The sequence below is a fragment of the Leucopleurus acutus genome (assembly GCF_964270905.1).
Source record: "Leucopleurus acutus genome assembly, chromosome: 16".
Lineage (NCBI taxonomy): Eukaryota > Metazoa > Chordata > Mammalia > Artiodactyla > Delphinidae > Leucopleurus > Leucopleurus acutus.
The window spans coordinates 75,791,222-75,804,671 of NC_139158.1; the positions used below are offsets into that span (position 1 = coordinate 75,791,222).

At 41.9% G+C, this 13,450-nt stretch overlaps 1 protein-coding gene across 2 annotated transcripts in view; it reads right to left on the reverse strand.

The window, feature by feature from the left end:
- STAU1 (staufen double-stranded RNA binding protein 1) overlaps window positions 1-13,429 on the reverse strand; it is an 89,975-nt gene extending 76,546 nt beyond the window's left edge. The window contains exon 1 of one of the 2 annotated variants that reach the window (XM_082858100.1): window positions 13,376-13,429. The gene's annotated coding sequence lies outside the window, so the exon portion shown is untranslated. The remainder of the gene's footprint in view (window positions 1-13,375) is intronic. The other variant, XM_082858095.1, reaches the window with a different exon arrangement.
- Between the last annotated feature and the right edge of the window lie 21 nt (window positions 13,430-13,450).

Here is a 13,450-nt window from a genome sequence, read left to right on the forward strand (position 1 = left end):
TAACTGCTCCTGGGGTGGGAGAAGGAACATCCTTCAGTTTTCATCAACGTTTAGGAGAAAAGAGGGAGAATCACGGCTCAGTTAATGTTGTGATAAGGGGTTGCTGGCAAGTTCAGGTTTTTGTTTCCGGTGGACTTGGGTTCAAATCCTGCACTGGCCACTCAATGGCTTCTTTGGACAAGTCAGTTAATGATCACAAATAACACTTATGGAGCACTGACTATGTGTCAGGCACTCTTTTAAGTGCTTTACATGTATTAATTAATTTAACCCCCACAACAATCTCATGAGGTAGGTACTATAATTTCCTCCATTTTAGAGATGCAGAAACTGAGGCACAGAGTAAAGTCATTTGCCCAAGATCAACACACTTTCATTAAGTGGAGGAAACAGTTAAAACAGAGCCTGCCATATACCCCATATTCTTCCAGTAAATTCTTTTTCCTGCTTGAGTTAGTCAAGCAGGAAAAAGAATTCAGAAACCTGAACTCTAAGTGACACAATAAATTACAGGGTTTGTCATGCATGTTGTCACACGTGTATAAAGAATTTTGTGCCATATAAATGGTAGATATTATTTATATTCAATGAGATATAAAAGATTGTAAGGTGCAGAAAAGATTAACGTTAAAGTAAGTTAACTGAGGGGACTTCCCCGGCGGTCCAGTGGTTAAGACTCCGCACTTCCAATGCAGGGGGTGCGGGTTTGATCCCTGGTCCCTGGGTTAATTGAGAAAGTATGAAACCTCACTGGAAATTGGTGCATTTTTTTTTAAATTTATTTTTATTTTTGGCTGCGTTGGGTGTTCATTGCAGTGCACGGGCTTCTCATTGCAGTGGCTTCTCCTGTGGCAGAGCACGAGCTCTAGGTGCGCAGGCTTCAGTAGTTTTGGCACGAGGGCTCAGTAGTTGTGGCTCGCTGATTCTAGAGCACAGTAGTTACGGCGCACAGGCTCAGTTGCTCCGTGGCATGTGGGATCTTCCCAGACCAGTGTTCGAACCTGCATCCCCTGCATTGGCAGGTGGATTCTTAACCACTGCACCATCAGGGGAGTCCCGGTGTATTCGTTTTTAAAAACAATCTCGGATCTACAAGCAAAAAAAATTGTGAATATGGTTCGGATCTTTTTTTTTTGTCCTGAACCATTTGAGAGTAAATGCTGACTTGATACCTCGTCATCCCCAAACACTTCAGTGCATATTTCCTACAACAAGGACTTTCTTCTATGTGATACACACATCCAAATAAAATAATTATGATACAGGGCTATCATCTAACCCTCAGACACCTTTCAGGTTTGCCAATTCACCCAACATTGTAACTTCCAGCAAAAAGATCTTTGCATTCAGATTGTTCTATTTCTTTCAGTCTGGAACAGTTTTTCAGTCTTTCCTCAACTTTCTCGTCCTTGACACTTTTGAAGATTTCAGGGCAACTGTTTGGGGCACGTTCCTCCATCTGGGTTTAACTGAGGTTTCCTCATGATTCGATTCAGGTTTTTGGCAGGAAAATCAAACACTGCTAATGGTGTTTTCTCATTGCATCTGACCAGGTGACATGTGACTGCGATTTGTCCCCTTGCTGATCATGTTCACTCTGATCACTTGATTAAGGTGGCATCTGCTGGGCTTCACATCCATATAGTTACTCTTTTTTTTTTCCTTCTTATTAAGTATTTTGTGGAGAGGCACTTTGAAATTAGGTAAATATGTTATTCCTTATCAGACTTTCAATTTCTTTAAAAAAATTTTTTTTCCATTGAGGTATAGTTGATGTACAATATTACAGGTTTCAGGTGTGAAACATAGTGATTCACAATTTTTAAAGATTATACTCCATTTATAGTTATTATAAAATATTTGCTATAGTCCCTGTGCTGTACAATATATCCTTATAACTTATTTTATGAACAGTAGTTTGTACAGACTTCAATTTCTTTATTTTTCTCTTTTATTCAATGGGTTTAATCTGTTACTTTTTTTGTTTGGCCGCGCCATGCAGTATGCAGGGTCTTAGCTCCCCAACCAGGGATCGAACTTGTGCCCCCAGCAGTGGAAGTGCCGAGTCCTAACCACTGGACTGCCAGGGAAGTCCCTGTTACTTTTTTTAAATTGAGATGTAATTCACATACCATAAAACTCACCTTTTTAAAAAACAGTTCACACTTTTAAAGTGTACAATTCAGGAGTTTTTAGTATACTCATACCTTTCTAATTCCAGACATTTTCATCACCCCAAAACAAACACTGTACTCATTAGCAGTCACTCTCTGTTCATCCCTCTTCCCAGCCACTGGCAAACACTAATCTACCTTCTGTCTCTATGCATTTGCCTATTCTGGACCTTTCATACAAACAGAATCATAAAATATTTGGTGGCTCCTTTCACTTAGCATAATGTTTTCCAGGTTCATCCATGTTGTAGCAAGTATCAGTACTTCACTCCTTCTTGTTGATGACTAGTATTCCATTGTATGGATATATTTACCACATTTTGCTTATTTATTCATCAGGTGATGGACATTTGGGTTGTGTCCATTTGGGGCTATTATGAATTAAGGCTTCTATGAACATCCATTTACAGGTTTTTGTGTGGATAGATGTTTTTAATTCTCTTGGGTATGTAGCTAGAAGTGGAATTGTTGGACCATGTGATAACTCTGTGTTTAACTTTGTGAGGAATTGCCAAACTGTTTTCCAAAGGGGCTGCACCATTTTATATCCCCACCAAATATGTATGAAGGTTTCAGTTTCTCCACACTCTTGCCAACAGTTTTTATTGTCAGTTTCTCTTTTTATTACAGCCATCTTAGTGGATGCGAAGTGACAGTGCTTGTGGTTTTTATTTACATTTCCCTAATGATTAGTGACGTTGAGCATCTCTTTGCCCTCATCATCTCCAACAGGCTCTTTCTGACCTTTCAAGTCTCAGAGTAAAGGTCCTCTTCTCACAGAGGCCTTCCCTACGTCTTTTATGTAACATTCACTGCAGCTGCCGTTATTTTTTTTTAAGATTTTTTTTTTTGATGTGGACCATTTTTAAAGTCTTTATTGAATTTGTTACAATATTGCTTCTGTTTTATGTTTTGGTATTTTGACTGCAAGGCATTTGGGATCTCAGCTCCCCAAACAGGGATCAAACCCGCACCCTCTGCATTGGAAGAAGTCTTAACCACTGGACCGCCAGGGAAGTCCCGCAGCTGCCATTATTAACATCATTCTGTAAATGTCTCTAGTTCTCCTTGTCAGCACTTTAGGTAAGACTGTACTTTCCTGTCCCCTTGATGTTGAGTGTGGCTCTATGTCTTGATTTGACCAGTAAAATGTGAACAGAAGTGATTTATATTGTTTCTGGACAAAAGTCTAAGAGGCAGTTCAATCGTTGTCATATATCCTTCTCACTGCTGCGGTAATCATCACATCCCATGTTGAGATAAAGCCTTGGTAAGCCTGGGCCCACGCGTGATTACAGTGAGCACACTTCCCAACCTGATGATCCCAATGTTGTTCTGATGAGTCTGGCAGCTAGTTTAGAACTTAAACATAGAGTTAACATATACCCAACAATTCCCCTCCTAGTACCCAAGAGAACTGAACACGTATGTCCACATAAAAACTCATACATGTATGTTCACAGCAGCATTATTCATGACAGCCAAAAAATAGAAACAACTCAAATGCCCATCAACTGATAAGTGAAATCTGGCATATCCATACAATGGAATATTATTCAGCCATGTATAAAAGAATGAAGTACCGATACATGCTACAACATGGATGAACCTGGAAAACATGCTAAGTGAAGGAAGCCAGTCAATATATTACACAAGTACACGATTGTCCAGGAGAGGCAAATCCATAGGGACAAAAAGTAGATTAGTGATTGCCTAGGGCTGGGGTGTTTGTGGGAGGATTTCTTAGAAATCGACATTTGGTGCCTCTTTCTCCACTTTCAGTTCTCAGCTTTGGGACAGTCCCTCTTATCAACCTGCCTTTTCTTCATCTCACTTATTCAGTTTGTACTGATTCTACAACCTACCAAGGGTGTGACCTTGGGCAAATTCCTTTATCTCCCTGTGCCTCAGTTTCTTCACCTGTAAAATGAGCATATGATAGCACCATTAGGAAGGTTACACTTCGAACTCACGAGAATGGCTGGCTCTGGCGAGAGGAGAGAGAAGGAAAGAGAAGGCAATATCCCCAGTGTGTAAAACAGAGGCTGAAACAAAGCAGGAGCTCAATAAATAGTTGTGGAATTAATGAAAACGTTTGGTACCACTGTTCAGTAGTAGAATATTGCTCAACACTAATTATTGAGAATATCCACCTTGACTCTGAGAACGAAATCAGTTGGAAACTCTGCGTTGAATTGGAGGGGGAAAACTTGGTTTTCCTAAATACAGCTTGAGTTCTGGGGCTGGGAACCTTCCCTGGTGGCGCAGTGGTTAAGAATCCACCTGCCAATGCAGGGGACATGGGTTCGATCCCTGGTCTGGGAAGATTCCACATGCTGCAGAGCAACTAAGCCCGGGCGCCACAACTACTGAAGCCCGCGACCCTAGAGCCTGTGCTCTGTAACAAGAGAAGCCACTGCAATGAGAAGCACGCGCACCGAAACGAAGAGTAGCCCCCGCCTGCCGCAACTAGAGAAAGCCCGCGCGCAGCAACAAAGACCCAACGCAGCCAAAAATAAATAAAAATGAAGACCCCCAAGGAGAAAAATAAGCAATCTCTTTTCCTTTTTTTCCAGTCTGTTCTTCTTAGACTTTAGTTTGGAGAGGAGATAAGAAATTAAGTGGGAATGGTGAGGAGGAGGGGTGGAAGTGAGAGTCCAGATGGATTTTACAAGGAAGTGCAGCAAATCTCCAAAGCTCCCAACATCTTTGACCTCCAAAGATTTCAGAGGACTTGCTCATTCTTGGGCAAGGTTGTTAAGATTTCCACATCTACCCAGATCTTATCAATCGCAAATCATTTCAGGGAATTAAGATGTGAAGGCAGCCTGGATCTGGCTAATAAATAGTTAATGAAGCTTAAGCCGGTGGGGCACCACGTGCAGGGAAATGCATAGCACTCCTGGAACACAGCCTGGTGGTTCGAGAGTCAAGGCAAGTAGACACACGTCAATACAAAACATTCCTCGTGCCAATGACAAGTCCTAACAGATCATCCTGGCATTCTGGGGAGGAAGAGGTCTTAACTGTAGGTGGAGAGAGCCAAGTAGGGCTGCTAAAAGAAGCAGCATTTCCAGGGAAGTTTTATTTCCTTGGGAACACTGCACAAGAGAGCAGATGTGTTTCTTTAAAAATTGCCTTAGCTCTTGGTATCACTTTGAAACCATGCAACTCAGGCTGGGACTTGAACCCACGTGCAGAGATTTGAACCCGGCCAAAACCCTGATTGGGACTTGAACCCACGGTCTTTTTTTAAAAAAAATTAATTAATTAATTTTGGGGGCTGCATTGGGTCTTTGTTGCTGCACGGGGGCTTTCTCTAGTTGCGGCAAGCGGGAGCTACTCTTTGTTGCGGTGCGCAGGCTTCTCGTTGCGGTGGCTTCTCTTGTTGTTGAGCACAGGCTCTAGGTGCACGGGCTTCAGTAGTTGTAGCATGCGGGCTTAGCAGTTGTGGCTCGCAGGCTCTAGAGTGCAGGCTCAGTAGTTGTGGCGTACGGGCTTAGTTGCTCCACGGCATGTGGGATCTTCCCGGACCAGGGTTGAACCCGTGTCCCCTGCATTGGCAGGCGGATTCCCAACCACTGCGCCACCAGGGAAGCAGGAACCCACGGTCTTTTTTGTTTGTTTTTGTGTGTGTGTGTGTGTGGTATGCAGGCCTCTCACTGTTGTGGCCTCTCCCGCTGCGGAGCACAGGCTCCGAACGCACAGACTCAGCGGCCATGGCTCACGGGCCCAGACGCTCCGTGGCACGTGGGATCTTCCCGGACCGGGGCACGAGCCCGTGTCCCCTGCATCGGCAGGCGGACTCTCAACCACTGCGCCACCAGGGAAGCCCCCCACGGTCTTTCAATTGAAGTTACACAACTAGTCTCAGGACTTAATGAAGCTCAGGGTCTTGATATCTCAACGCAGAGAAAATTCAGTGAGAGACAAAGTGACAGGTAAGAAGTGCATTTATTTAGAGAGAAACATACTCCATAGAGTACGGGCCATCTCAGAAGGCGAGAGGCCCGTAAATATGGCGTGTTTAGTTTTTATAGGCTGGGTAATTTCATAGACTAATGAGTGGGAGGATTAGTCCAACTATTTTTGGGTGGCAGGGTAGTGGGGATTTCCAGGAATTCAGCCACTACCCAATTTTTGGCCTTTTATGGTTAGCTCTGAACTGTCATGGCACTGGTGGGTGTGTCATTTAGCGAATGTATTACAATGAGCATATAATGAGGCTCAAGGTCTACTGGAAGTCAAATCTTCCACCATCTTGGATGTAGTTAGTTCTAACCAGTTTTTGTCATGTCCTATGGCTATGTCATTCTTTTAAAGGTTGTGCCCTGGCCTCTTCCCTCCTGTTTCATTTTTACCATTTCTTTTACTCATATTGTATTTCCCCCTCAAACTGAAAAGAGTGACAATGCTTCCCCCTCCCCTCTGATTACAAATATATGGTCAGTTTTTAAAAAATCAAGTACTATGGAAAACTATAAAGAAGTAACTAAAAATCACCCATAATTTTACCCCCTTTCCAGAGATAAATTTTGGTGTATGTACCTCTTGACTGTAACAGATTTCCTGTTGCCTCCAGTAGCTGTTATCCATTTCTTCCATTGAATTTTAGTTGGGCATATGGCTGCTCAGGATAAAACCTATATTTCCCAGTTTCTTTGCAGGTAGGTATGCCCACAGACTAAGTTCTGGTCAATGGGATGGAAGCAGAAGTCCTAGAAGTGTGATTAAGGGTAGGATATGTGTTTTTCTTTCCCTGCCCCTTCCTTCCTGCTTGCTGGAATGAGGCCTGATGGCTGGAGGTTTAGCAGCTATTTTGGACAGTGTGGTGGAAGCCACGTGATGATGATATGGAATAAAAAGGGTGGAAGGAGCCTGGGTTCCTGATGACTTTGTGAAACCACCCTACTTGCCCTTTTATTCAAAAGAGAACTCAGTGTTGAATTTATTTGATTCAGTCTCCATTCACCAAGTTTGTCGGTAAATCCAATGTCAGCTTTTTTGGGGGGCTCTTTCCCATCACTTGGAATCATGCAAAACCAACCAACCAACCAACCAACCCACCAGCCCAGGTTCCCATAATACAAGAAAAGTGGGGAAGGCCCAATTTAGTTTTCTGCTCATGATCACTGCTGATTTGCTCAGAGACCAAGTCCAGACCAAGTCCCAAAAAAGTTAGATGGCTCTGCTCTCAACATCCACTTCCTCTGTGCAAAGCCTGGCCATGCATAGACCCCAATCAAGGAACTTGCTGCTTTGCAGGGCACTGGGAGCATGAGAGATGTAGGTCTTGAATACTCAGAAATTCACCACTCTCTGTCCTTCCAGCCTTCCTGTAGTGAATGTCTGTTATTCTTTATCGCTGCTCAACATCCTTGGATTCCTTCCCCTCCCAATGTTCGGGAGTATCCCACCTCATCAATTCATGCCTATCTAAGATTGAGACTACATCATCACTTTTTCAAGATCCCTGCATCTGGAGTACAGGCTTGTGACCTAAGCTCCGCCAATCAGAGGATCAGTGCCCGTCTTCCATGGGAAGCAGACAGCCAGTCAGAATCCACTGTAGCCAGCATGGCAGAAGAGACTCTCAACTTCGGAGACAGCAGGGACCTCTGGTTCTTTAGTCAGAGGACAAATCATGATGTCTGGAAACAGCAGTGGCTTCAGTGGTATCTCAGTCAAAGGAGATTTACAAAGTAATTTGGCCATTGTTTCTGGATGTAGCCTTCAGGTCTGAAGATTTTCTTTTCCTTTCTTTTTCTTCCCTCCCTCCCTCCCTCCCTTCCTTCTTTTTCTTTCTTTCTTTTCTTTCCTGCCTTCCTTCCTTTCCTTCCTTCTTTCCCTCCTTCCTTTCTTCCCTTCCTTCCTTCCTTTCTATCTATCAATCCACCCATCCACCTAGAGATACCTATATGGCTATAGAGATACAGAAAGAGACAGAGACAGAGGAAGAATGGGAGAGGGAGAGATAGAGATTGTAAAGAATTGGTTCATGCAATTATGTGTCTGGCAAGTCCAAAATCTGTAGAGCCAATGTCCCAGTTTGAGTCCGAAGGCTGCAAATTGTTTTGGAATCACGAGAATTCCAGTTCCAGTTTGACAAATGCCCTGAGGCAGGAAGAGTTCTCTCTCACACAGGGGTCAGTCTTTTGTTCTATTCACACCTTCAACGGATTGGATTAGGCTCCTTATGGAGGATAATCTGCTTTACTCAATCTAGTCATTTACCTTAATCTCACCCCAAAACACTCTCACAGAACCACCTAGAATGTTTGATCAGATATCTGGACATCTTGTGGCCCAGTCAAGTTGACACATACAGTTAACCATCACAATGACCAATAAACAACTTTCTGGGATTGGATTAGTTGTCCGTCTTCAACCCAAAGCAGGAGCTTCCACCTCTTTCCCATTTTAGAAAACCTATAACCCAACATAAACATTAGGCCACACTCCTCTCACAACCCTGAAGCCACACACCTCCATTGCTTTCTCTGCTGTTTCTCTTCAGTTTAGCCTTTCTTGGTGGGCCTAAAATCCCATTGCCCCCTCTTGGTGAGTCCACAGCAGCAAAAAGCACAAAATACCAACCGTTTTCTTAATAACTTCCCCATATTTCAGACATAAAAATGGAATCTTACCATACATGTTGTTTTATAATCTGCTTTCTTACTGTATCTTAGATATTATTCTATGTTAGCATAAATGGAGCTACATATTTTTTAATGGCTACAGTATTCCCTTGTAAAAATGTACCACAACTGAGTGAACTATTTCTTTATTGTTACACAGTAGGGTCATTTACAACTTTTTACCGTTGTAAACAGTGTTTTGATGTACATATGATTGTGTACACTTGTCTGAATATATATATACATATATATATATATATTTAATTTATTTATTTTTGGCTGCGTTGGGTCTTCGTTGCTGCACGTGGGCTTTCTCTAGTTGCGGCGAGCGGGGACTACTCTTCGTTGTGGTGCACGGGCTTCTCATTGTGGTGGCTTCTCTTGTTGCGGAGCATGGGCTCTAGGCTTGTGGGCTTCAATAGTTGTGGCACGAGGGCTCAGTAGTTGTGGCATGTGGGCTCTAGAGTGCAGGCTCAGTAGTTGTGGCACACGAGCTTAGTTGCTCCACGGCAATGTGTGATCTTCCTGGACCAGGGCTCAAACCTGTGTCCCCTGCATTGGCAGGAAGATTCTTAACCACTGCACCACCACCACTAGTCCTATACTAGTTATTTTAACAGAGAAAATTTAATGTAAAGGATTGTTTAAGACCCCCCAAATAGCCAAAGCAATCTTGAGAAAGAAGAACAAAGTTGGAGGCATCATGCTTCCTGTTTTTAAACTATATTACAAAGCTATAGTAATCAAACCAGTATGGTATTCATATTTTAAAAAGACACATAGATCAATGGAACAGAATAGAGGGCCCAGAAATAAACCGACATATATATGGTCAATTAATTTACGACAATGGAGCCAAGAATATACAGTGGGGATGGGACAGTCTCTTCAATAAACAGTGTTGGGAAAACTGAACAGCAACATGCAGATGAATGAAACTGGACCACTACCTCACACCATACACAAGTATTAACTCAAAATGGATTAAAGCCTTGAATGTAAGACCTGAAACCATAAAACCTCTACAAGAAAACACAGGCAATAAGCTCCTTGACATCAGTCTTGGTGATGATTTTTTGATTTGACACTAAAAGCAAAGGCAATAAAAGCAAAAATAAACATGTGGGACTACATCAAACTAAAAAGCCTCTGCACAGCAAAGAAAAACATCAACAAAATCAAAAAGCAACCTACCAAATGTGGGAAAATATTTGCAAATCACATATCCGATAAGGGACTAATTAATATCCAAAATATATAGAGAACTCATACAATTCAATACCAAAAACCCCAGAAAATCTGATTTAAAAAATGGGCAGAGGATCCAAATAGACATTTTTCCAAAGAAGACATACAGATGGCCAATGGTTACATGAAAAGGTATTCAACATCATTAATCATCAGGGAAATGCAAATCAAAACCAAAAGGTGATATCACCTAACACCTGTTAGAATGACTATCATCAAGAAGGCAAGAAATAAGTGTTGCTGAAGATGTGGAGAAAAAGGAACGCTTGTGCACTGTTGGTGGGAATGTAAATTGGTGCAGCCACTATGGAAAACAGTATGAAGATGCCTCAAAATATTAAAAATACAACTACCATATGATCCAGCAATTCCACTTCTGGGTATCTATCCAAAGGAAATGAAAACACTAACTCAAAACCGTATCTGAACCCCCCATATTCATAGCAGCATTATTAACAATAGCCAACACATGGAAGCAACCTAAGTGTCCATCAATGGATGAATGGATAAAGAAAATGTGGTATTTATACAAAATGAAATATTATTCAGCCATAAAAAAGAAGGAAATCTTGCCATATGCAACAACACAGATGGACCTTGAGGGCATAATGCTAAGTGAAATAAGTAGGACCGAGAAAGATAAATACCGTATTATCTCACTTATATGTGGAATCTAAAAAGAAAAAAGCAACACCCACTGAAACTCATAGGTCAGAGAACAGTGGGTGGTTGCCAGAGGCGGGTGAAATGGGTGAAGGTGGTCAAAAGGTACAAACGTCCAGCTATAAAATAAGTCATGCAGATGTAACATATAGCATGGTGACAACAGACAATAATACTGTATTTTATATTTGAAAGTTGCTAAGAGAATAAATCTTTTTATTTTTATTTATTTATTCAGCCGTGCTGTGAAAGCACCGAGTCCTAACCACTGGACCACCAGGGAATTCCCCATGTATTTTATATATAGTAGTGTGTATATGTTAATCCAAAACTCCTAATTATTCCCGCCGCCGTCACGTGGCTATTGTAATTAAAATAAAAACAGAAAATTCAATTCCTCAACTTGCTACAAGTGCTCAATAGCCACTTGTGGCTAGTGGCCATCATATTGGATACCACAGATAGAAAACATTTTAATGCTGCAAAAAGTTCCAATGGACAGTATTGATCTAACAATTGGCATTTATCTGATGTTTTGTAGTAAACAAAGTCTGTTCACCTCCATCTTTGTCTTTAATCTCATGTGATGCTGTCTTGGTTTTCTAAGAGCTCAAGGCAGTGTGACTCAAAATATGGACAGTGTGACTTAAACTGTAAACTGTTCATTACCTGCTCAGGACACTATAAATATAGAAATTGAGAATAAGCTTTCAGAAAGTTTTTTAGCAAGCTGATCTTGCCACACATTTTTATTGTATTTTACAGAAGTACCAGTCTGCAATGGATTGGAAATTTAAAATGCTGGTCCTTCACTATAGATTGTGCACTTGCAGGTACAAGTGCTCCAAGGTGCAAGGATGACTTGGACATGGTTCCGGCCCTCCAGAGCTCAGGGAAGAAGAGTGGAGGCAGCCAGAGTTGACATAAGGCTTATTTGAATTGAGCAAACATTGACATATAGACTTGACGGACGTCTGAAAATGATTCAAAAACACATAAGGACATTCATTCACTCATTTATTCATCTAGTAATTACTGAATGCCTACTATATACTAAGCACTAGGGATACAGCAGTGAACAGGATAGAAAGTGGAGTAATTGGAACACTCATATATTACTGATGTAAAAAGAGTACAGCCGCTGTGGAAAATATTTTGGTGGTTCCTCAAAAAGCTAAACACAGAATTACCATATGACACAGCAATTTCACTCCTAGGTATACACCTGAAAGAATTGAAAACAGAGACTCAAATAGATCCTTGTACGCCAATGTTAATTGCAGCATTATTCACAATAGGCAAAAGGTGGAAACAACCCAAGTGTCTATTTACAGATGAATGGATAAACAAAACGTGGTATATCCATACAGCAGAACATTATTCAACCATAATGAACTTGACACATGCTACAACATGGATGAACCTTGAAAACACTGTGTTAAGTATAATAAGCCAGACACAAAAGGACAAATATTGTATAATTCAACTTACATGAAATATTTAAAACACGCAATTTCATAGAGACATAAAGTAGGTTAGAGGTTTACCAGGACTGGGGAGAGAGAAGAATGGGGAGTTAGCTATTCCTTAATGGTTACAAGGCTTTGGCTTGAGCTCATGAAAAAGTTTTGGAAACACATAGCAGTGATGGTTGCACAACACGGTAAATATAATTAATGCCAATGAACTGTACACTTAAAAATAGTTAAAATAGCAAAAAACAAAAAAGACAACTGAACTTACTTTTATGACACAACTGCAATTCTGCTGCAAGTACAAAGTGTTAAACACGGAAGGAGCAAACAGCTATGAAGGAGGATAGGTAGTCCACGAAGGCTCCAGGTAGGAGGTGATGTTTAGGAAGTTAAGATTCAGTGAGATTTCCACAAGCAGAGAAGAGATGAAAACTTCCTGGTAAGCTGTGAGATCTACTCTCCTTAAGGACCCTGGAGCCACTGCCTCGGTTATAATCTTGGCTCTGTAATTAACTGGCTCTGTGACCCTGGGAACCTCTCTGCGCCTTAGTTTTTTTTTTTTTTTTTTTGCGGTACGCGGGCCTCTCACTGTTGTGGCCTCTCCCGTTGCGGAGCATAGGCTCCGGACGCGCAGGCTCCGCGGCATGTGGGATCTTCCCGGACCGGGGCACGAACCCGTGTCCCCTGCATTGGCAGGCGGACTCTCAACCACTGCGCCACCAGGGAAGCCCCATCGCCTTAGTTTATCTGTAAAATGGCGACAGTAATGGTACCTTCTGCTAGGGTTGCCGTAAGGATTAAATTAGTTAATACATGTAGAAGTGCTTATATCAGTACTTGGCACAGAGTAAATGTTATACAAGTGTTAGCTATTCTTAATTTTTGGCCTCACAGCGGTGGCTTGCGGAATCTTAGTTCCCCGACCAGGGATCGAACCCACGCCCTGGGCAGTGAAAGTGCGGAGTCCTAACCATTGGACCGCCAGGGAAGTCCCAGCTATTTCTATTTTCAAATTTTTCTTTTTTTATGAAAATAAATGTTTACTGTGGAAAAAAACCTAAGACGAAACTAAAAATCGCTTAAAATTCTACCACCCAGAGACAATCACTGCTAAGTGTTTAGTGTATTTTCTTCCACAATTTTTTTGTACATAAATATACGGAGCTCATCCACGCACCTCTTTAGACTTTCTCCTCCGCAACTCGCACACGCCTCCAACCGTCCCACCGTTTTCTGAGAACCAAGAGTACGG